The sequence below is a fragment of the Oncorhynchus nerka genome, linkage group LG4 (assembly GCF_034236695.1).
Source record: "Oncorhynchus nerka isolate Pitt River linkage group LG4, Oner_Uvic_2.0, whole genome shotgun sequence".
NCBI classification, from domain to species: domain Eukaryota; kingdom Metazoa; phylum Chordata; class Actinopteri; order Salmoniformes; family Salmonidae; genus Oncorhynchus; species Oncorhynchus nerka.
Window position 1 is genome coordinate 64547971 of NC_088399.1, and position 25729 is coordinate 64573699.

Genomic DNA, 25729 nt, shown 5'->3' on the forward strand with positions numbered 1-25729 from the left:
AAAATAATGTCAACGTCCTCCCTTTCTGCTCAAGGTGTGCCCCATTATCAAATGATTTAAAAGTGACCCTATGTTGACCACTCAGCTGGGTGTGAGTGAGGAAAGACTACCCCTGCAATTACATTTGAGAATCATCTCGCATGCTTTTCCATTTAGTCATAAACCGTAAGCCCAGCTGAAAATTCAGGTGAGTCAACATTCTATCCAAATACTGACTAAAAATGAATTGCTGTGGAATAATGACTGACAACTCGTCAACACTCTGGCCCAAAACTAACAGGGTTTCCTCACACCTGGGCTGAATGGTCTACCCGTACCTCTGACTGTTACCATGTCTATTTTCACCTTTACTCTCAGCAACCTTCCCTGCACAAAGCCAACCTCGGCACACCTGACAGCGCAGCAGTCCCATTCAATCCCACACAAAGGATTCTGCCAACATGGCTGATAGGAGTACAAGATCCGCGAGGAGACCCGTCTGTCCGAAACTAGAACCTCTCCACAGCCCGTTTGCTAACCGTTTTCTCATGGCTCTCCTGTCCCTCTGCAGCACACGTACGTTGAGCAATAATGTTTGGAACATCGAGTCGCAATGAATAAATAAAAATCACAGTATCGAATCGCAATACATATCGTATCGGCCCCTAAGTATCGTGATAAAAACGTATTTTGAGGTCCCTGGCAATTCCCAGCCCTAGTGACGAGAGAGAGAGAGAGAGAGACCAGAGTAATATCGTTAGGGCCACACACAATTGACTTGGCTAACCATGTCTCCGGAGCTTATACAAGTGCTGCCAATTCAGATATTGCACCAGTAACTGCATCAATGTTGTGATCGGCATTGCAATAGGGGGATTACAATACTTTGGGACTTTGCTGATCAAGTAAAGTGCATAACGAAATCAAAATCACCAGGCTGAGAGATTCAATCACCCAAGACGCCCTCTCCCATGGTGCCATTGCTTTTACCTACTGCTCCCCTGAGCTCAATGAGAAATCTAACCGTCCTGCAATAGGAGGGAAACTCGTTGATACTCACAGTCTTGAACCTGCGGAGACTGGCAGATGCAGCGTGCAATCAGTCACTGTCGTCGAAGTTCACAGGAAGTGGAAGAAACAATGGTTCAGAAAGAAGAGAGGGAGGTGGGGGTGGACCCCCGCAGAGTGGTCCTCAGCCAAGTCCTGTGATGACAAGAAGAACAACATTTATATCAGAAACGTCAACTTTGCTAAACACACAACAAAATGGCACCGTCTCATTTTCGCTTCACCCCTCTGACCGTCCAATCCAGGGTTTATGATTGTCGTTAGGGAGACAGAGTGGGAGAGAGAGGGCCTCCTAATGTAATCAGCATACAAACATTGACAAATCCATCTGTTTGGGGCGCAATGGAGGGCAAGAGTGGTTGACTCATCTTCAATGGTGACCTCAACATGGTCCCCTATTAGTGGGGAATGGCGGTCAGTGGCATTAGGTTTGACTGACGACATCCACGTAAACAGATCTCGATCATAAAATGACGACACAATCTGTCTGTCTGCAAATTTAACCATTCATTCCCCAAAAATATAAAAAATAACTATCATTAGAATAGCATCCTTCCTTACCGTGCTATTAGATCACTATTAAAACAAAAACAATCATGTTAAAAGTAGCCTATTTCCTGGATTTGGCCATTTTTACTGGAGGGAACGTTTTATTTTTGTTGAATAACCTTTACTAATCAGATTTGTTTGAAACGAAGCCTTGGTCCAATTATAATTTAACTTGACTAACGAGCGTGAGCTCCAGAGTTAAAACACACAGCGGCGCCCCACAGGAGACTGGCTGAGGCACTCTAATCTAATCTTACCAGAGAGGAACATGACCACTGAGGTGAGGCCATAGCGCAAACCTGCTACCGTGGCAACGGCAACCCAGAGAGACCACCTGGCCAATAGGAAGCCGCATAAGAGACGAATGGAAAGGCTCTAGGCCCTCAGGCCTCGTAATGGCCCTATTGTTATGATCCATCATCTGTCTGTATTACCCCGTCGCTGCCTTTTTATCTTGTCCTTTCTCCAACAAAACAATGTTTGAGGGTTTTATCCTGATATGCCGCTTTCCCCCCCCATTTCACCCTCTGATGCCTTTCTCATTCTCAATCTGTCCGTCAGCTCGACTTCCTCCGAGTCAGGATTTGTAATACAGATCATTTTTAGATTCCACAACGAGCCCGGTTGTTGCCTTTCTGTTGATCTACAGTCTCTTTATCCATCACTCTTTTACCCAAAGTACAGCCCCTTCATTCCGCTGGCCCTTTCATTTTAGACAAATGCCTTTGTTTATATCGCTTATTCCACGATAATGGTGTTCACTGTATGGTCTTTTTACACTGCCAATGTTTGATTTTATTTTGTACACCAAGTCACAAAATCGCTCCGTCATTAAAAAAATAAAAAATAAATCCATCACAACGGGAGTCGTTTGTACTGTATTTGACAGTGTTTGATGCATGCTTAAACAAGTTGTCTGTCAGGTTGTTTGACTACTGGATGAATTGGATGTTTGGCTGATACCAGGCAGCTATCTGGAGGGGGGACAATAAATTACACCATTGATGCATTTTGGTGATTTATTGTGAGCGGTTTGACTTTGGGAGACAATAATGGTATGTTAGAACAAAGATCAATGCAGCCTGCTCGGCCATATCTCTAGTCCTTCCAAAGACTGGACATACTACCGGTCCTGGAAGGCTTGGGTAATGGAGCCATTTTTCAAGTTGATTTCAGTTTCCCTCTAGGCAAGGCAGTGAAACATAATCTACAATAAGGACACCGATCTGAGAGAATGATTGCGTAAAAGGGCGTGCCTGTGACAGCTACCTCTCATGGCCAACATGTCTACAGGGAATCTATCTGGATTTAACCATGAGCTGAGACAAAGACCAATAAATAAAGGGAGAGGCAGAGAGAGCGAGGCAGAGAGAGATAGAGGAAGAGAGAGAGGCAGAGAATGAGAGCAGGCAGAAATGGGGTGATGCAGAGGTAAAGAAAATGGAAATATGAAAGAATGATGTAGAAGTGTGGTGGTGGGGGAGGGGGTTGAATAAGGATGAATAAGTGGCAGAGAGAAAGACATCCGCAATAAAGAGAATAATTGACTGGGGAAAATGGTTATGAGAGACAGGAAAAGGAGAACAGGTGAAGAAAGGTTAAGCTCAAACAGGGCGGACAGACTTTAAAAAAATATATATATTTCACCTTTATTTAACCAGGTAGGCTAGTTGAGAACAGGTTCTCATTTGCAACTGCGACCTGGCCAAGATAAAGCATAGCAGAGTGAACAGACAACACAGAGTTACACATGGAGTAAACAATTAACAAGTCAATAACACAGTAGAGAAAAAAGGGGAGTCTATATACAATGTGTGCAAAGGGCATGAGGAGGTAGGCGAATAATTACAATATTGCAGATTAACACTGGAGTGATAAATGATCAGATGATCATGTACAGGTAGAGATATTTGTGTGCAAAAGAGCAGAAAGGTAAATAAATAAAAACTGTGGGGATGAGGTAGGTGAAAATGGGTGGGCTATTTACCAATAGATTATGTACAGCTGCAGACAAATCTACAGACAAATCTACATAAAAGAAGATTCTGAGAAAGGAGGCTGCAGTCCCAAACTAACAGCGAAAAGAGAGCGTAGCCTGACAAACAGGCGTCCACCCGGAGAGATGCTGTGGACACACTCCAGCTGACTAAGCTGAGCCACTAACGCGAGCGCAAAGAAAAATAAGTGCCCCAGAAACATTACTCTGAATTAGTCCAATGTTCAGAAATGATGTGGCTAGGTGTATGAGCACCTATTTCCCCCCCGCTTGTTTTAGTTCCTAATTCCGTGGTGCCCATTTTCTCATTTATATTCGAGCCCATCTCCTCTTCAATCTGACTTAAACTACAGCTACACTTCTCTCAATGTGCCCCTCAAGAACAAATATGGTTCCTCAAGAAGCTAGCAGACATGGTTGTGACCAATGATTAATGAGTTCTAACGAGTATCCCGGCCTGCCTTAACCAAGTCCATTTTCTCAATCTGTCCCCGTGGCAACACCGGGTCGTAATGAGGCTCATCCTCGTTAGGCCATGATTCATTGACTCCACTCCCCCTCACACCTAATGAAAACCTCTGCTTCCTTCCTCTTTCCTCCTCCTCTCTTTTCCTTTCCACTCAACTTCTCCCCTTTAAATGTCCATCCCTCTTTCTCAAACAGGCCCTCCTCGCCGGTCCTTCGGTTTGTATTAGGACTGACTTTCTCCCCGTCTCAACCCGGTCTCACTTTCTCTCCGGCGTTCTATACCTTCACTCATTTATTCCCCTCTGTTCCGATTCGGTCGCGTCTTCTTTTTTCATCACTTCTCCATGGCTGCCCAACAGCCTGACAGTTAGGTCGGAACCGTCACTTGTGATCAATTGGCGTGACCTCACTTCCTGTTCTGAAACGAGCACATCAATAAAATGACTCCCAACCAGTCAGGGGATTTCCAGTCTGTTCGGAGTCACAGAAGACATCAGTTCCAATGAACAGTGCTGAACATCCTTGTGGGATAACCGTAACGATTCCCGATTACTCACAAAACATGGCGAAGAGCGTTTCATCACAGGAGGAACGTTTCTACTCCACACTACAGAGCACTAATGATACGATCCCCGCTGATATTTTGCGGATGGGACGCAGAGGGGAGAGAACGTCTATTGAAATTAGTTTGTGTGTCGGGCGTGTGTATGCACCTTCGTGCATGTGCGAACGTGTCCGACGGAGATTACGCATTTCAGCCCCCCTGGAAGCCATTTGCTGGTTGCCCTTGGTAACAGGTAGTGAGAGACCTCTGCTTTAACAGGGTTTAATAAGAATCAATGTCATCACTGCCCAACAGGCGAAACGCCCTCCCCCCAGTCATACTTGAGGGAAACGGACACACACACACACACACACACACACCAGAGCTTCACATGTTCCAGAAGCCCCTCTCCCCCACACACACTCTAGAGCCATCACAGCCACTCCTCTCAGAGCACTTCTACTACAATGACGTGGGGGGTCAGCTGAAGGGAAGGAGCTGATTGGCTGAATCACTGCTGGGATTACAACCGTAGTAAAGTGGAGTGCAGCAAGGTCAAGGATAACCCTACAGACCCTTTGGGGGTGGTTTTGACGTTTTTACAATGGTGGGTGGGTTATTCAAGGGGTTAATTCAGTAACAGAGTGCCATAGGGGTTAATCCTAGGACCCTTCTGTTTTCCACGGGTTCGTCTGTCTGTGTTAACTCTGGGATATGCCATTTGGGACAACGCAGGAGACTACACACGGTAGCAACGAGACAAAGACGCCATGCGCATTCACTGCCCACTATCGTCAGCTGGGTAATCAGAATGGCTTACTGCCTGATGACAAAAAATGTCCGGGCGAACAGAGACACAATGGACATGGTCATAGACATACACAGGCAGGCAGGCAGACAGACACTCAGAGTTCATCCATATCTCCGAATGTATAAACATAACGGTTTTTCTTCCAATGGAACAAACTTAAGGGAGGATGCATTCCAACAGTAAGGGCTTGAACAAGATGTCAAATCGGGACTGAGCAATTGACCCCAATTATGGGGCAAACTGTGATAAGGGGATGAACAAAGCAAGGTCTCATAAGCTCTTTTGTTGCCACATCTCTCCATAACTCTCGTATACTGCAGTCCAAAAGAGGGGGGGGGGGGACGACAGTATTTTTGATGCAGGGAAATTGTCAAAATTAAAGGAGAAGAGGGAGGGTGGAGAGGAAGAGGAGAGGGAGAGGCAGGAAAAGATGTGAAGAGAGGATAAACAAAGACGTCATAAGAAGGAAGAGGGGAGACGAGGAGAAGAGTGCGTGTAAGGAAAGGAGGAGAGAATAACGAGAGAGCGGTGGAAGAGTGCAGGCAGAGATGAAGAAGAGTGGCAGAGATAGCGGAGAGAGAAAGAAGAGGGAGCGAGAGAGATAAAGAAACAGACAGGCAGAACTAATTGAAGACCCACTGGTGAGGTGGAGTGGGTGCCTCTGTGTTGCCTGGAGCGAAGGCTCAAGGCGGTTGTTGCCCAGGAACCCTCCCCCTCTCTCTCTATGGCTGTTGATGGAATTGGCTAATTGGATCAGACAGATTACAGATGTCTAAGGACGCAGGCTAACTGTTTGTGCGTAGGTGTGTGTGTGTCTTTATGAACGTGTCTCTATGGTTGCTTTTGTGACTTATGGAGAATTGTGTTTCTAATTCCCAGAGACCGGTTTCAGATGCAACCACCACTCACAAGAGGACCATTTTATGTGTATCGTGCAATATTTGTGCATATTTGTATGTGGGTAGACGTGCATAACTAGTGTACCAAATATGCTTATGAGTATATAGCTCACACACATTCATGCGGGCTGGTCCACAACTTATATCCTATGAAAAACGTATTATGCCTAGAGTTTCACCGTACAGTTCATTGAACGCTCAAGTATAAACTCCATAGCGCATCACTTTAGGTCAGCGGTAAACTTGTGTGCTCAACGGGAAGTAATAGCTGTACATTTCGATTGGGAAATGCCTAATGGTTGTGTTTTTGTAGTCTTATGATTATGATTGGGACCTACTGGCTTATTATGTCTGAGTGATGCTGTGTGTGGCTGCTGTCTTTCATTCGGCCCTATGCAGTGGTGTCGTGGAGTCTGGAGAAGTGGGTATATTAAAATTGCCAAAATGGCCTGCCCAGCGAAGGAAAGGCACCCTGTGTGAAGATTCCTGTGTTTTCCTATATATTTTAAAATTTGTTTTCCTATATATTTTTCAGTTTTGCCCTCTCAAAATTACACTTTTTTTTATTGTAGAAAAACAACAAAAAAAAATGTGATGTTCTGTCCAGGGGGGGTGCTGAGGAGTATTTTGGTAATAATGTATCATCTTTGTTCAATCTGATTGGGTGGGCCTGGGTCCCTGATGCAAACAGGGCACGGCGACTGAATTGCACATCACAAATAGCTTACTAACTAAGACCTTGGACTAAACTTTTTCAATGCCTTGTTTGCATACCCATTGTTGTCTTAGCATTTACTGGTAGATATTATAACTAAGTTGAAATGTCTTTCCTACCTCCCCTTCCGATGTCATTCTTCTGTGAGCTGCTCCATGCCAAAACCAGTTGAGAGCTGTGCGCTCTTGCTGCCTGCAGATGATATTCCGCTGAAACTAGGCTGTGTGTGGTGCACATGTGAATATATTTCAGGTGCTTTGCGATTGTGTAGGGTACTTTCTGCATGATTTCTCTATTGTACTACATAATTCATAAGTTGTATTCCTCCACTACACTCATTTGATATGTGTCCGTGGGAATTAAGAAGTGAGTAAAAGCAGGGGCGCAGCTTTGATTTTAGAAGTGGGGAGGACACACGCATGTGTGTATACACACACACACACACAGTCAAAAGTTGACACACCTACTCATTCCATGTTTTTTCTTTATTTTTACTATTTTCTACATTGTAGAATAATAGTGAAGACATCAAAACAATGAAATAACACAAATGGAATCATGTAGTAACCAAAAAAAAGTAACAAAAAAAAAGTGTTATATATATATATAAATATATTTGAGATTTGAGATTCTTCAAAGTAGCCTTGATGACAACGTTGCACATTCTCTCAACCAGCTTCACCTGGAATGATTTTCCAACAGTCTTGAAGGAGTTCCCACATATGCTGAGCACTTGTTGGCTGCTTTTCCTTCCTTCTCTGCAGTCCAACTCATCCCAAACCATCTCAATTGGGTTGAGGTCAGGTGATTGTGGAGGCCAGGTCATCTGACGCAGCACTCCATCACTCTCCTTCTTGGTCAAATAGCCCTTACACAGCCTGGAGGTCTGTTGAGTCATTGTCCTGTTGAAAAACAAATGATAGTCCCACTAAGCGCAAATCAGATGGGATGGTGTATTGCTGCAGAATGCTGTGGTAGCCATGCTGGTTAATTGTGCCTTGAATTCTAAATAAATCACACAGTTCACATAGTGTCATTTTTTTCAACTCAACCCACTAAGCCCTAACACTAACAAATGCAAAATTACATTGTTATCATCAGCTCTGGGTACAATAGGCACAGATCTAAGATCAGCTTAAATTGTTCACATCCAAATATGAACAAATAAGTAATCAAATGCAAAACTGACTTTAGATCAGTCTATGGATGACTAACTCCTACTCCCTATTGTTATTACGATGTTGTGAAAGATTTAGGTCTACTTACTGGTAAATGACTAAGCCTCTACAAGGCTTTAGTAAATCTCTCTATAAGACTATAGCAGAGATTATGGCCTCTATTGAGTTAAAGGGGATGAGGGGAAACTATCACTGGGAGTTGAGTGCCTCAGAAAGCCTATATTTAATGTTGTTGTGATGTTTCTTAAAGGGATACAGAGATGTTTAGGCATGCAATTAATCATGATGACTAACAATTAATCATGATACTTAATTTGTGAATGCGTTGTTACAAGGGACATTCATGTTCTGCATTAAAAGACATAGCGAACAAATGAACATTTACATGCAGAAATGCACCTGTCTACATTGTAAATATATAACCATAAAGACGACAACTGGTCTTGATCCTTTAAAGGAGCGCCACACTTGGGAGAGATTTTTTATTTTTTTGGCACAGACCATGACATATCTTCTACAGGTGATGTCAGAGAACCGTAAAGAAGTTAGCCTGAAGCTCTAAATCAGAATGTCCTCTCTTGACACACATGTGCAGGCTCGAACACACACACACACTTTGCCTCAATCCTCACTGCTTCCAAAACAATTGTCACCAACACCACACAACTCACCCTCCTTTAGTTGGCACCTCAGGAGTTTGAGGCATGTTCTAATTGGCTCCTGTGGTGTTCCTGGGACCGCTCTAATTGTCTGAGAGAGTAGTAGGTCTCCTCCTAGCAACCCCATTATAGAGATGCTGCCGACTGACAAGAAAACTTGCCATTGCTGGTGACAAGGTTTGTTTGTCAGTGTCTGGAGGTTATAGGACGAAGAAAATAAAAAATACAATAACATCCGCTTTGCTTGACATCATGAGTAGTGTGTCTCAAATACACTTTTCAGACCATGCCATGTTGACAGGGTCCACTTTATGGCTCGCTTTTTCAAGAGGGCTCTCTCCGCACTATGACAGATACGAGATTCAAACCAGAGCCCTCTGTGTGTGTGTGTGTGTGTGTGTGTGTGTGTGTCCGTTCACTGTAGGCACACTGTGAATATTCACACCCACGCGTTGATATTTACCCAAACTCCTGCCGATGCATCCCATTACCCTTCTAAAATGCCCCTCGCCGCCACCCGGCTGTCACCTGTATAAACACACAGCGTCAACGCAAAACACACACACTACATACACACGCACAAAAAGTCACACACAACGGCAACAAAAACCCATCCACATTATCTGTACATAGAGCTCAGGGCTACATCACAAAAACAGAGATGAACTGAGTCGCATTGGAATACAATATCATATTACAATAGGTCATTTAAGACACTTTTATCCAAAAGTATCTGCTAAACGATGATAATATATATTTAGAACTATTCTTGTGAGCCTTGCGGAAATCAAACTAAGCACCCTTGGCGCTAGCACCACACTCTAACCTACAGTCTTCTGATCCACAACAGTGCCACAAAAGATTCACAATAGATTTCCGTTACAATGATCTGAGGACAGCAGTTATATATTTTTTCCACAAACCCATCACTTAGGAGGTGTAGTGGATTCTGCAAAGACGAAATGTACCGTTGTGACCACCTGAAGTTCCCAATCAGTTTTAATTGAACATTTATCTGACCCTCCATCACGGTGTAGGATAGACTGTACAACTGCTTTCTCCTGGTTTGAACGGGACATTTTGTCTCGATGTTGATTCTGGGGCCAACTTGAGGAGAAAGTCTTACATGGAAGTAAAATACAAGTAAAAACTCCCCTAAAGTATAGGTTCCTGTTCAAAACATGTTACCCCATACCTCCCTCCCTAAAACAACTCTGCAATCCCCGCTGTACTTCTCTCTGTCCAGACAAAGCAAAGATAGTGGTCGAAAACAATCTCAGGCAGTACATGTGTGTGTGTGTTGGCGGTGTGTGTAGAAACACAGATCGGTAGATATGTGGAAATAAACTCCTGCAGTCAACATTCCTCGGCTTGAGACAGTTAATCTCCCCGTGGCATGTCTTCCATCTCTACAAATGTCATAAACAAGCCACGCTCTCGCTCTTCCCCTTCTCCTACTGGCCTCGGCTTCTTTTCCTCCTCCCCATCTGTCCGTCTTTGCCCTCCCACTCACCTTGACATCTCTATGCATTTCTCCATTCCCTTCCTGCTGTTCCCTCCCTAGTCCACACCCACCTTTCCACGTAGACACACTCCATGCTCCCTGTAAACATGGCTGAGCCAGAGACATAGACACCTAGAATCCTCTCCATCTACACTGGCTGCCTTGTGATAGATATGGTTTGTCTTGTTTAGGCATTTAAGATGGGAGACCCTCACTTTCGCAATCACTGATGGCTTACAGTACACGGGCTGAGGCCTAGTGTGTGCGTGTTTTTTTACTATGTGTATCTGTGGCCAAAAAATGCCAACAGGCTTGGCAAGTCTCTACAAGGCCCAGAGGTTCAAAGGTTACAGGATGACCGAGGATACCCTGGAATGTGGACCTAATTGCTCCTCTGCTGCTCAGTGGAACTGACTAATTTATGGTTGAGGTTAGGCAACCATAACCCTCCCAGGACTGACACTGAGAACCTGTTTGTGTGTGTCGGTGTGTGTGACAGACCATGGACGTAAGTGTCTGTCTGTATACGAGTGTGTATGTGTGCATCTACCAATGCATCTGCCTATTTCTCGGTGTGACAGGCCACATGTCTGTAGGCGTAAAGAGAAACACAAAGAGAAGCCTTACAACACACACAGCGCACTCAGAAGTGGAGGATGCAGTGTTAAAAAGGCAGCCTTGGCATGTGTAGCATTTTGCCAGGTTCCAGGGGGAGCCGAAAGCATTGGGGCCCTCGTTCCACCCTAACACACGTCACATGGACACCGTGACGTTTCCTGTGTGGCAGAATTCTTCGCCTGCCTAAAAGACCATGCACCTCCACTAAATCCAATCTACAACAAGGAACTTAAGGTGGAACAAGGTTCATAACACAATTGGAAATGTGATCTGCTGGTTGTCTTGGACCGACGAGCCTGGCAATATTTTGACATGGATAAAATGCTCCGAGATGAGCAGAAACTTGCCGGTGGGGATCTTTTTTTACGCTGTCCACGAGGGGCTGATTCAAAGTGAGCGGTGCGTATACGATGACCGCACAACGTTCATGTGACAAGGATCACATCCTGCGTGTTCCAAACTCTGTGTCATCCATTGAGTAGTTCATCACAACGTAGGAATAAAACAGGTGCCAAATGCTCCATTGTCATTTAACGACTAGTTGAGCGATCAAGTGTTGAGGACAGCCACCAGAACTCTTTAAACATTTCGTCAAAGATATCTGGCTTTAACAGAGCTCCCAGTCATGTTTTACATTGAATAAGCCTCGAACAGCCGCCCATCGAGCAGAGGCCACATTTGGTCTAAGCGCCATTACTTTGAGCTTTTATAATGTCAGCTTTACTGCCTCTTATACACAATGCACACAGCTCAGCAGTGTTAAGTCCTACTAGCCCATATATAACCCTGTCTTAATACCACACAAATACTGTAATCATATGTTATAAATACTGTATATGCATGCAAGCATACACAGTAGACATACCCACACACATACGCACACAATCACAGATGCAAACACACACACACACATGAAAACAGACGTTAACAAAATAATCCACTCTGCCCAGCTACAGTACATTCGGAAAGTACTCAGACCCCTTGACTTTTTCCACATTTTGTTACGTTACAACCTTATTCTAAAAATGATTCAATTGTTTTTTTCTCTCATCAATCTACACACAATACCCCATAATGACAAAGCAAAAACAGGTTTTTAGACATTTTTGAAAAATTATACAAATTTAAAAAACACTGAAATATCACATTTACTTGAGTTTTCAGACCCTTTACTCAGTACTTTGTTGGAGCCCCTTTGGCAGCGATTACAGACTCAAATATTCTTGGGTATGACACTACAAGTTGGGCACACCTGTATTTGGGGAGTTCTTCTCATTCTTCTCTGCAGTTCCTCTCAAGTCATGTCAGGTTGGATGGGGAGTGTCACTGCACAGCTATTTTAAGGTCTCTCCAGAGATGTTCGATCGGGTTCGGGCTTTGGCCGGGCCACTCAAGGACATTCAGAGACTTGTCCCGAAGCCACTCCTGCATTGTCTTGGCTGTGTGCTTAGGGTCGTTGTCCTGTTAGGTGAACCTTTGACCCTGTCTGAGGTTCTGAGCGCTCTAGGGCAGGTTTTCATCAAGGATCTCTGTACTTTGCTCTGTTAATCTTTTCCTCGATCCTGACTAGTCTCCCAGTCCCTTCCACTGAAGAACATCCCCACAGCATGACGCTGCCAACACCATGCTTCACCGTAGGGATGGTGCCAGGTTTCCTCTAGACGTGACACTTGGCATTCAGGCCAAAGAGTTCAATCTTGGTTTCATCATACCAGAGAATCTTGATTCTCATGGTCTGAGAGTCCTTTAGGTGCCTTTTGGCAACCTCCAAGCAGGCTGTCGTGTGCATTTTACTGAGTGGCTTCCATCTGGCCACTCTACCATGAAGGCCTGATTGCTGCATAAATGGGAGAACCTTCCAGAAGAGCAACCATCTCCACAGGGGAACTCTGGAGCTCTGTCAGAGTGACCATCGGATTCTTAGTCACCTCCCTGACCAAGGCCCTTTCCCCTCAATTGCTCAGTTTGGCCGGGAGGCCATCTCCAGGAACAGTTTTGGTGGTTCCAAACTTCTTCCATTTAAGAATGATGTAGGCCACTGGGTTCTTGGGGACCTTCAATGCTGCAGGAATGTCTTAGTACCCTTCGCTAGATCTGTGCTTTGACACAATCCTGTCTCTGAGCTTTACGGACAATTCCATGGACCTCATGGCGTGGTTTTTGCTCTGACATGCACTGTCAACTATGGGACCTAACATAGACAGGTGTGCGCCTTTCCAAATCATGTCCAATCAATTGAATTTACCACAGGTGGACTCCAATCAAGTTGTAGAAACATTTTAAGGATGATCAATGGAAACAGGATGCCCCTGATCTCAATTTTGAGTGTCATAGCAAAGGGTCTGAATACTTATGTAAATAAGGTATTTGTTTGACATTTTTCATATATTTGTTCAATTTTTTTTTTTTTTTACAGTTTTCGCTTTGTCATTGTGGGGTATTGTGTGTAGATTGATGAGGGAAAAATTGTTTTATCCATTTTAGAATAATGCTGTAACATAACATGTGGAAAAAGTCAAGGGGTCTGAATACATTCCGAATGCACTGTATTTGTCACACGAACAGCAGCATACACTACTAGTCTAAACCTTGTAAATGTAAAACACTAACACATTTCCACTATGTCTGTTATTGATATCTGAAAAGCAGGAATTCACACACTAACACCCGAAGCTATATCGTTCACGGAAGTAGTGCAATGTACGGTGTCAATCTTTCAGAACCTGGAATTCACAGTCGCACCATCAAAAGGACTTGTGCAAGCTCTGGTGTTAATCTGTGAAGATACTCACAAACACGCTCATGGACACTCGCACATGCATGACCATGAGTGATCAGCGTGGGAGGGGTCACGGCCAAATATGGTAGTCTTACAAGAGGTTTCAAAAATTGCAAGTATATGCAATTGTTGTACATTCCTAAAAGAGGCTGTGGGATTCATACAGTGCAGTGATAAAGTTATGATTACCGTCTATGTTTTTGCCGTTTTTGTATACAGAGAAAGTGCATTCTAACCCTGGCCCTCATCCATCCATTAACCCACCCACTCACCTGGCACGGATACCATCTGATCTGGGATCTGCACTTGTCGCACATTAAAAAAAATGGCCTGTCAGTAGTCTGTATGGTTGGCACATCTGTCCTAAAGATAAGGCTGAGCCCCGTAACGATGAATGGGGGTAAGACTGGCAACACGCCTCTATGGGATCGATCTGATAAGGGCTTCTCACTAGGCCCTGATTTGGCTCCCTCTGGTCCAGGATTAGTCACAGGCGAGACAGCGTTAGAATAGTCTAGTGCTGAGCGATTCACCAACATTTCTGTTTTTTTTTGTGGTTATTATACAACTAATTGACCGGCATCGGTTCAATTACTTGAAATACTTTGTTCTTTTTATTATTTTTTTGAGAGCCCAACGCGCCGTTTATCTAGAGAGAAATCAAGTCGAGAACTATGTGGGACGCTGGGCGGAAGGGAGTTGCAGTTTTCACTAAGCAAATATTCAACTAATATAGTTCAGCTCAGAAATGTTGTAACAACTGCAATTACCATAATCCATTGCACCGGTTCTTTCAGGCTCGGACAAAGACGGATCCACTTTTTCACCTGCTACATTAGGTTAGACACACACAGACTGCACAAAAGAGGGAGGGATAGAGACAGTTGATGAAAGTATGCCTTTATTAAATGTTGAAGAACTAGTAAAATGATTTTGTCAGACAGCTCTACATTACACTTAGGGAGGCTAGCTAAATAAGATGGCTAAAGACAGTACAGTATGGGGAGTAGTGGCAGAGATAATGTCACGTTCTGACCTTTATTTCCTTTGTTTTTGTATTTATTTAGTATGGTCAGGGCGTGAGTTGGGGTGGGCAGTCTGTTTGTTTTTCTATGATTTGGGGATTTGTATGTTTCGGCCTAGTATGGTTCTCAATCAGAGGCAGGTGTCATTAGTTGTCTCTGATTGAGAATCATACTTAGGTAGCCTGGGTTTCACTGTTTGTTTGTGGGTGATTGTCTATGTTAGTTGCTTGTGTCAGCACAGTCCTTATGATAGCTTCACGGTCGTTATTTGTTTATTGTTTTTGTATTCAGTGTTTAGTACTTTCTTTAATTAAATATTCATCATGAACACATTCTACACATTGGTCCTCCGATCCTTCGCCTCTCCTCTTCAGATGAAGAGGAGGAAGACCGTGACAGATAACGTCAGATGGTTGTCTGGATGCTACTGGCTGAGCAGAGAAGAGTTGACGAAGTAATGAAAAATGATAAAGTCAGCAAATAAAGACTAAGTAATATACAATTTTATAGTAATTTCCTATTGATGTTTACCCAATGTGGACATAACAGACAATGGAATATTTTCAATGTTATGGCAATTGAATGTACACTATTTTTGGCTTTGGAATTTGCATTTAAAAGCTCTAAACTCTAAATTTCATAATGCATTTCATGTTAACAAAAAAATGATTGAAACCGAAAGTGATTAAAAACAATTATATATATATATATATACACATAACAGAAACCGAACAGACCTCAAAAAGCACTAATTGCTCAGCACTAGAATAGTCTGATCTGGATTGGAGTAAATCTCTTATTGAGATTAGACGGTTAGCTTGATTAGGCTTGGCGAGCGGCTCAAGATTAAATCAGACGGCGACTGTTTTTTTTTAGGAGCAAGGGATGAGGAGGATATGTAAGGACATGTGCACAAATACATTCATGAACGCACACTCACATATGAAGACACACACACACAACCTCCTTTGGTGGGGAAACCTCTAGCAGGGAAATATTTCCTCTCTGCCTATCCACTTGATAACCCAGCCTGGTGTTTAACGACGTTCTCATTGTGTTCCCGTCAGGGGATCAATGTCCTGTACCTTGGCTTGAGTACTGTAGAGCAGTGGAGGCTGCGGAGGGGAGGACGGCTCTTAATACTGGCTGGAACAGAGCAAATGGAATGGTATCAAACACACAGAAACCTTATGTGTGTTCAAATACCCATACTAACATTATGTATACTACATACTTAAATGAGTATATACTATTAGTTCCTTTTAGAACACTGTAATCGAGCGGGTGAGCGTACTCTGTCTACCGGAAGTTGATGCTGTTGCTATATGCAACCTCCTGCTAGCATAACAAATTTCTAGCTAGACTTCGGGTGTGTTCTTAAATTTCATCTGGAGTGCCAGAGTGCGCTCTGGGGGTTCATAAATTCAAGGGCATTGTCAGATAGTTCGTTCATAGCGTTTCCCTAGTCTCGGCGCACACACTGGGCGCTGTGGCCGAGGAGTAGGGTTGAGCTGAGCGTTCTGACCGTCACAACGGCAGTAAAGCACCCAAGCTAACTGGCTAGCTACTTCCAGACACAAATGAGAGAACACCTCACTCTGACCATTTTACTCGCCCTAGCAGAGCTGGTTAGGCAGTTGTCATGTTATCCATTACGCTTTTTGCCAATGTTTACTGAGACTGGCCACATTCAACGTGTGTTGGGCGTTTGTAAATTCATCAGTTATTCTGTGCTCTGGCAGTCAGACGAGAGTGCTCTGAAATCAGTAGATAATTTACGAACACACCCAAACCACTATTCCACTTAGCTAAGCAATGAATAACCTGAATAATCAAGTCAATAAACGTTGGGTAATTAGATAGCATGAAGTAAATATACTGGCAAGTTTGATGTATTAGTAGCCAACTTTCGTTACAGTAGGTAGCTAACATACTGCTTTAATGATATGCTATGCGGTTCGTAAGGATAGTGTAGCTAACAAATTGTCAGCCAACATAACGTGTAACCGAACTTATTTGAGAAGTCATTACATTGGTCAACATTTTCTTAACATTTGTCATAATTAGTTAACGCAACGATTTTGTATCTGCTCTCGCCGGACTTCGGCTGCATATTTTCTGCCATTTTCTTAAAATCTGAAAACGTGAAGCCACGCCCATTTTCTGAAGAATTGCATTATGGGGACTAAAAGCACGGAAATAGTCCATTGCTTGTATACTTTGTATTTTGTCGAAAGTAGCACGACATCCGAGAACTTTTGGCATACTAACTAACTATATCCATACTATGACCAATAAACATAGTACAAACTCAATTTACATCACAAATAGTACAGTTACTATGAGTATTCGAACACAGCTCTTGTGTTTGACGTATTTGACACCATTCCACTGATTCCGGTCCAGGCATTACCACGCGCCCATCCTCCCCAATTAAGTTGCCACCAACCTCCTGTGCTGTAGACAAGCCCTCGGGCACTACACACAGCCACCTTATTTACTATATTTTTATTTTATTTAACTAGACAAGTCAGTTAATAAGAAATTCTTATTTACAGTGACGGCCTTCACCGGCCAAACCCGGATGACGCTGGGCCAATTGTGCGCCGCCCTATGGGACTCTCAATCACGGCCGGATGTGATGTAGCCTGGATTCGAACCAGGGTGTCTGCAGTGACGCCTAAAGCACTGATATGCAGTGTCTCAGATCGCTGCACCACTCGGGAGCCACAAAGACTGAAGCTTCAAATGATTCCTACAGACACCACTCTCTGTGCAACAAAGTTAATTTGGAACTGTGATTTTGTGTAGTTGGTTAAGCCCAACTAAGTACAGTTTGCACATACAAAGTAGTTCACAGGTTCATTGATAACCAAATTTGAAATATCTGAATCTACTAATGAAGCTTGGAATCACATGGCCTCAACACAATTCACGTGTGCGTGCATGGGCAAGTAAGTGTGCAAGTGTGTGTGTGGGTGTGCCTTCGTGTGGAGCATCGCTCCCGTCGCTCCCTGAAGACGAACGAGCCAAGAGGGTGGAAATGAGGTTGGAGACACCGTCCAAATCCCCGGAAATCTGATTGCGAGGGCTCGGAAAAGCAGCGGGAATAGGCCTTTTGGAAGGATATTTCCCGTCGCTTAATCTGCTCTCCATCTCCCCAATGTGAGATTAGGCAGGAATTCTGAGATCCGGGAGGAATAAGTAGCCAGACTCTCAGGGCTCACACGGCTGCCGTTTACCCAACCTGTCGCCAGGTTTCTGTTTCAAATTGACCACACACACACACAGAGGAGTGCAAAGACAATTCCAAGCAATGAGCTTTGTTGTAGAATAGTTCTGTTAGTCCCTTGTGTTATTAATTGCTTTATTTCATTTTCTAATTGCCTTAGACCAGGGCTGTCAAACTCATTCCATGGTGGGCCTACTGTCTGCTGGTTTTTAGGTTTTCCTTTCAATTAAGAAAACCAGGTCAGGGGAGTTCCTTACTAATCAGCGACATTAATTAAATCACTCAAGTACAAGGGAAGAGCAAAAACCCACAGACACTCAGCCCTCTGTGGAATGAGTTTGACACAGGTGCCTTAGACAAAAAACAATCAGGGGTCTAGATACACAGACAGCATATTTGACAACCACAAACAGTTTAGAACACTTCTTGAACTTGAACTACAGTCAGCGAAATTGGACTGAACTGAGACTTTATCCAGAGAGAAGGGAACTAGTATGCCAATTAGCATTAGCGCCGGGGGTTTCGCAATACTATACTTCAGGTAACAGACCTATTACGTGTTCTTTGGGCCTTGGTCAGTAGGGCAAAACGTTACAGAACATTCATATATTGTTGACCCTGCAGCTTTCCAAGTCTCTCCATCTGACAGATTAGCTTTAGCTAGCAGGTTTGCGGGCAGCCACCAAATAAATAGGCCCTTTTCCCCCACCTATAAACACAGCCATTTAATATTTGAGTTAGCCGGCCCTCGACAGCCATCAAAAAGTGCCCTCTAAATACAACCAAGTAAAAACCTTTCACATTTTCTCCGACGCCCTTGATAGTCGGTGAATTAGCATTTGTTCTTTCTTAAATGGCTTAAAGGGTTTGTGGGTAGCTGCAACCGCAAAAGCTGCTGAGCCACACCCCCTCCATTGAGAACCTGCTCCTTCTCCGCAAGACTTCCCTCGTGGGGACTATGTGAGTGCAGCCCCCTGGCAAGTGTGCCTGGAGAACATGCAAATGCCACCCTGACACACCATGCCAGACCCACAGGATGCTAAAAGAAACTGATAGTACAGAAAGTGAAGTAGAGACGATTTTTAACATACCTGCGAACCAAGAGACCAGGGCCAGAGGAGAGTCCAGTCCAAGATTCATGGGGGGAAAAAAAGAAGAAGAAAAAAAATAATATTCCAAATTAGTCAAGAGAAAGAATTCCCTGATACTTGTATAGACATTTACATGAAAACAAAGATTTAACTGGCAGAACATTGTACTGTTTATTCTTGTGCATTCACATGTCCATCCATTGGTCACGTTGCTGGTTCAAAAACACACCGACACTGATCAGGGGGTAAACCGCTCTTCAGAGACCGCGTTTAGTGGAAATACTTGGGGCACAACAGATGCAGTGTAATGCATGGCATCTCCTGTGCACACTGAACTGACACTTATTACAGATACACAAAGCAACACCTCGGAGTTTGATCAGCAAAGTGTTAGAGACAGGACAGCCGTCACGCCTTCCTATTTCTAAACATGTAAAATACATTGGAAAAAGTTACCCCTAATTACTGATACAGGGTCAGATACATTTTCGTGTCCTAATAGTTTAGGTTAAGATTGGGGGTAGGATTATCTGATCCTAGATCAGTGGTTATGGCAACATCTACAAAGTCAACCCATTCCTGACCCGGTCTCTTTAAATAACCCCCAATTAATGAAAAGGCTACTCAAATGGCTCCCATTACAGAGTACCACTGATCAATGTCCGCTATAATGACCCTCCAACAGAAAAGGCATTATGCTAATGAGACATGTCCAACCCTAATGGCGGCCCCAGCCCCAACGCTTGAAGTGTCAGAAGAGTGACAAAAGAGACGCGCGCACACACGGACACACTCGTGCCTATAGGGAATGAGAACAGCCCCTGGACAAGCATGGCAGTTCCCACAATGGAGGGACCTAGCCACGCGAGCCAGAGTCAAACGAGAGAAGGAAAGACGAGCTGCAGGGAGAAAAGGGAGGTCTTGCCAGTTGTAGGTTTAACAGGATGTCTGTAGAGCTTTTGTGAAACATTCAGCGTGGGGTCACTTTGTCTGAGACCTAAAGACATATCTTTACCTCTAGGTAGGGTGACCACGTCCCGGGTGTGCGGGACAGTCCAGAATTTTGGCCCTTTGTCCCGCAACCAAACAATCATGTACCGCATTTGATCAACCAATTCAAACACCACAAACTTAAAAAATAAAATAAAAACATATTTCAGTCAGACATTCCAACCTTGCAGTCACGTTGCACTTATGAATAGATATAGAATAGAGGGATGTGGTACTGGTGATGTGGAACACTTCTCCAATCGTTGTTGAGATCTGATATTCTGCGCGTACAGTAGGCCAATGTCATAGGCCGATCGTCAACCAATCACATTTCTCATATCCTTTCGGGCTAAATTCCAGCTAAACTTGGAGGATAGTTACCTATAACTACTTACAAAAACTGTGCTTCTGACGAATAGATACAAAAGTAAGTAAATAACAGTATTAGACTGAAAGAGAAGGTCATTTCATCAAACTTGTGAGGCTCTCCATGCTTATTAGTTGCAAATTCAATATACACGACATTACCAAAAGTATGTGGACTGCTCATCAAACACCTCATTCCAAAATCATGGGCATTAATATGGAGTTGGTCCCCCCTTTGCTACAATAAACAGCCTCCACTCTTCTGTGGAAGGCTTTCCACTAGATGTTGGAACATTGCTACGGGAACTTGCTTCCATTTAGCCACAAGAGCATTAGTGAGGTTGGGCACTGATGTTGGGCGATTAGTCCCAGCTCCCAGTCGGAGTACCAATTCATCCCCAAACTGTTGCCACAAAGTTGGAAGCGCAGAATCGCCTAGAATGTCATTGTATTCTGTAGCGTTCAGATTTTCCCTTCACTGGAACTAAGGGGCCTAGCGCCGAACAATGAAAAATAGTCCCAGACCATTATTCCTCCTCCACCAAACTTTACAGTTGGCACAATGCACAAGTAGTTATAGGTAACTGTCCTCCAAGTTTAGCTGGAATTGTCATCCTTTTGTCCTGTATTTGGGTATTTTAAATGTAGTCACCCTACCTCTAGGTCCCCAACTAACCATTTAGCTAACTGGGTAAAACAATTTCTATGGGTAAAACAACCATTTTCATAATTGGCTCACCTGCAGTCTTTAAACTTTCATACTTGTTTAATTTATTTTTCTTCTCTGTGTGTGCATGAGAGAGAGAGAGAGAGAGAAAGTGGGGCATCCCCAGAATAAAATATATTATCTCTATGGGGGCTTTCTAAATTACCCTTATTCACCTTACATACACTTAGCCCTCACCCCTATTCCCTGATCTAAACCCAAGGGCAGTGCCACACAGAACTCTATCGACTCCAGGGTTGCTCGTGGCAACTGGGTAACATCCCTCCCATTCCGCCTAGTGACATGCCACACCCAACAAAGCCAAGGGATAAGAAAAAAACCTAACACTTCAGAAGCTAGAAGTTAAGAGGAGATAAAGACTTTCTATAAGAAATCTCTCGCCTTCCTCCCTCCAGCCACAGTCTAGCATCCCTCCCTCCAGCCACAGTCTAGCATCCCTCCCTCCAGCCACAGTCTAGCATCCCTCCCTCCAGCTACAGTCTAGCATCCCTCCCTCCAGCTACAGTCTAGCATCCCTCCCTCCAGCCAGTCTTGCATCCCTCCCTCCAGCCACAGTCTAGCATCCCTCCCTCCAGCTACAGTCTAGCATCCCTCCCTCCAGCCAGTCTCGCATCCCTCCCTCCAGCCACAGTCTAGCATCCCTCCCTCCAGCTGCAGTCTCGTATCCCTCCCTCCAGCTACAGTCTCGCATCCCTCCCTCCAGCTACAGTCTCGCATCCCTCCCTCCAGCTACAGTCTCATATCCCTCCCTCCAGCTAGTCTCGCATCCCTCCCTCCAGCTACAGTCTAGCATCCCTCCCTCCAGCCACAGTCTCGCATCCCCGCCCTCCAGCCACAGGCTCGCATCCCTCCCTCCAGCCACAGTCTCGCATCCCTCCCTCCAGCCACAGTCTCGCATCCCCTCCCTCCAGCCACAGTCTCGCATCCCCTCCCTCCAGCCACAGTCTCGCATCCCCTCCCTCCAGCCAGTCTCGCATCCCCTCCCTCCAGCCAGTCTCGCATCCCCTCCCTCCAGCCACAGTCTCGCATCCCCTCCCTCCAGCCAGGCTCGCATCCCCGCCCTCCAGCCACAGGCTCGCATCCCCGCCCTCCAGCCACAGGCTCGCATCCCCTCCCTCCAGCCACAGGCTCGCATCCCCTCCCTCCAGCCACAGGCTCGCATCCCCTCCCTCCAGCCACAGGCTCGCATCCCCTCCCTCCAGCCACAGGCTCGCATCCCTCCCTCCAGCCACAGTCTACCATCCCTCCCTCCAGCCACAGTCTACCATCCCTCCCTCCAGCCACAGTCTACCATCCCTCCCTCCAGCCACAGTCTACCATCCCTCCCTCCAGCCACAGTCTACCATCCCTCCCTCCAGCCACAGTCTACCATCCCTCGCTACCACTGGCCTCCCTAAACAACCTCCCACCCAGATCTCCTCCGATCCAGAAACTTCTGAATTATAAATCATGCACTATATTCCCTCCCTCAAGTTTCTTTCAACCATCTTCTTTTGCTCTCCCCCTTCCTTCGTATTTTCTTTGGTCTCTTTCAATGACTGAGCCTCCCTCCCACGCTGTAGCCAGCCACAACAAGCTCCAACTGTACCCCCTGGTCATTCCAAACTACTGCAGTGTTTCTCTCAGACCACTCTCACCATGCAGCTTCTTTCAACCATCAAACACGACAAAAAAAAGTCTCGCCCACAGCATTTTTTCTTCTTCTCGTCACTTTCAAATGGTCGAAATGAGTCTCCCTCTGGATATACACTGAGTGCACAAAACATTAGGAACGCCTGCTCATTCCATGACAGACTGACCAGGGGAATCCAAGTAAAAGATATGATCCCGTATTGATTTCGCTTGTTAAACCCACTTCAAATCAGTGTAGACGAAGGGGAGGAGACAGGTTAAAGAAGGATGTTTAAGCCTTGAGACGTGGATCGTGTGTGAGCCATTCAGTGTGTGAATGGACAAGACAAAGTATTGTAGGTGTTCCTAATGTTTTGTACAGTCAGTTGCTTAAACTGCAATATAATGTAATAACATGTTATGCCAAGTCAACTAGCAATGTTAACTAACATTCGGTGGCGGCGTCTCTATTCAGGCCATCAAAGAGCTGAAATTCTCCTCTCAGCGAGACTCGTCTTTCAGTCACACCAGACTCCAATGAGTCACGAGAGAAGTCTTGATAATGGGAGATCAGCTGAATGGCGAGCATGTTTAAACCAGCACGTTTACTTAAACCAGCACGCTTACTTAAATCAGCACGCTTACTTAAACCAGCGCGCTTACTTCAACCAACGCGCTTACTTAAACCGGTATGCTAGCAGTGGTCTAATAATACATCTGTTAACCAACTAACATTTAGTGTTGAAACAAGCATTTGCTTTCTTATTGTGTATCATGGGCTATACTGTATTTCGATATACTGTTTTCTCAACCGAAACCCCAACTTGTCATAAATACTTACACTTAACATGCATTTTCTCTATCTGGTTTCTGATCTGACAAAAGTTTGACAGCAAAAGTTAGTTTGAAATGCAGGCAGTTAGCTAATTCAGGAGATTTTCGCTTTGAACTCGAGTTGCCGCTTGCTGTTGCTCTCCCACGAGGCCGTTAAGACCAAAATATTAAAACCATCGACTCGCTTGCATGTGCGTGCCTGTTTCAACGAGGCTGTTTCTGCACTCCTGCCTCTCTGAAGATAAACAGACACATTAAACACGCAATTAATAGTGAGGTGCTCATGTAACAACCCCTGTTTTTTTTTTTTTTTAAAGGAGAGAGGGAGAGAAGAGGGTTGGAATAAAAGACCTGCGCTCTACCCCGGCTGACACGGCTAATTTGAATATCAAAACATGATGTAAAACGGTCATTAAAAGTCAATTAGGGAGGGGGGCGGGGCGGGGGGCAGAGAAAGGAGTATGGAGGGCAGAGTGGGAGGCAGAGAGGCAGAGAAAGATCATATGACGACAAAAGAGAGAAGAGAGGAACGGACTAAGAAAGAGCGAGAGAAGGGAGAGAGCGTGGGGGAAGAACAGTGAGGGAGAGAAAGGGAGCGATCGATGGACAGGGTGGCGACTGCAATCAACAGTGAGACTCATTACACAGGCCAGGGACTCAAATCAATACAATCACAAGTTCAAATGACAAAAACCTTTATCATCAAATCAACCCTAACCGACACACAGCCATGGGGCATTCTTCAGAACTTCAGTTCAGACTGTCACAGGATGGCGTGTGGGTCCACAGGGTGTCCTCTAAGTGGTCTCTCAACGCCACATTCAAATGGTCCCATTATGTAGTTGGCCCCCTGTGATCCAAAGCCAGTCGTCCCACGGTCACTGATCCAGTTTTACTTATTCATGCAGGCATAATGAGGGCTGAATCTGAATTCTCACACTGTGCGTGTTGATGTGTTGGTCTGTGTGAGAGACAGAGGGAGAGAGAATTTGAGTGAGTGTGTGTGTGTGAGACAGTGACAGAGAGAGAGAGAATGCAGGTGTGTGTGTGTGTGTGTGTGACAGGGAGAGAGAGAATGCAGGTGTGTGTGTGCGCGCGCGTCTACACAAGCATCCTGTATCTGTATTTATGAATGTTGGTCTGAATACAGAAGCTTCATTATAGAGGGGAGAATGGATCAGAAACACACATCACGACAGCGCCGGACACCAGAGAGAAGCTTTTCCTGACAGGCAAGCAAGCAGGCAGGCGGCAATCACCCAAACATACACAGGCTCACTAGCATGCCTATGTGTACACACACATTCCCCCACACGTTTCCTAAGCTGCCCGCTTGGTGGTACATGCCAACAACAACAAAAATTGTTAACCCCCAGCATTAATAATTGACAGACAGCTTGAGGGGACGTATATGAATACGACACAACAACAACAACAAAAGACGTCACAGTGCCTGGCAGTACCCGGGCCACATGAAAGGAATGCGCACGGCGCTTAACTAGCATTTTAGCGATGTAGTTTTGTGTTTGAAGTCACTGTCCCACAAGAGAGTGGCTCCACTTAAAACTCGGAAACACAGGGGATGCAGGCTTGGTCTTGACTCGAGTCCAGTCCGTTGACAACAGGCGAGGGTGCTGTCAGTTTGTGCCCCAACCTACCATTTATTGGCCTTGAACTGACAGATTGGAGAACATTTTTTAAATGTCAAAGGCAAAATGGGTAAATACATCCAGAAATACCCAACAGACAAGAGGCAGGACTATAACCGATCCAGAAATAGTGTCCTTTTAATGTGTTTACTGAGGAATGTGCAGCTAACACCCACTGTGAAAGCTGATAAAGGGCTGGTCGACGAAACAGGAGAAAAACCCTACAAACAAACGAGCAGCCGAGCAGTATGTTTGATGTTGACTATCTGTGTTTTGTTTGTTCTTTACCCTGGTCCTCAGGAACACTAGAGGGGGTTGCTGGGTATCTGGATGGCCATTATCTCGCCTAGCGGCTGGAGGGCAGATTAATTGGGGGTGGTTCCCACTTCCTATCCAACACACCGGTTTACAAGGCTGTCCCTGGGAGCCTGCCCCCC

The 25729-nt window shown here is 44.8% G+C and overlaps 1 protein-coding gene across 1 annotated transcript in view; it reads right to left on the bottom strand.

The window, feature by feature from the left end:
• Window positions 1–25729, bottom strand: part of LOC115128426 (semaphorin-6D-like) — a 97418-nt gene that overhangs the window by 42590 nt on the left and 29099 nt on the right. Inside the window, 2 exon segments of the mRNA XM_065017751.1 lie at window positions 1040–1182; window positions 3244–3297. The gene's annotated coding sequence lies outside the window, so the exon portion shown is untranslated.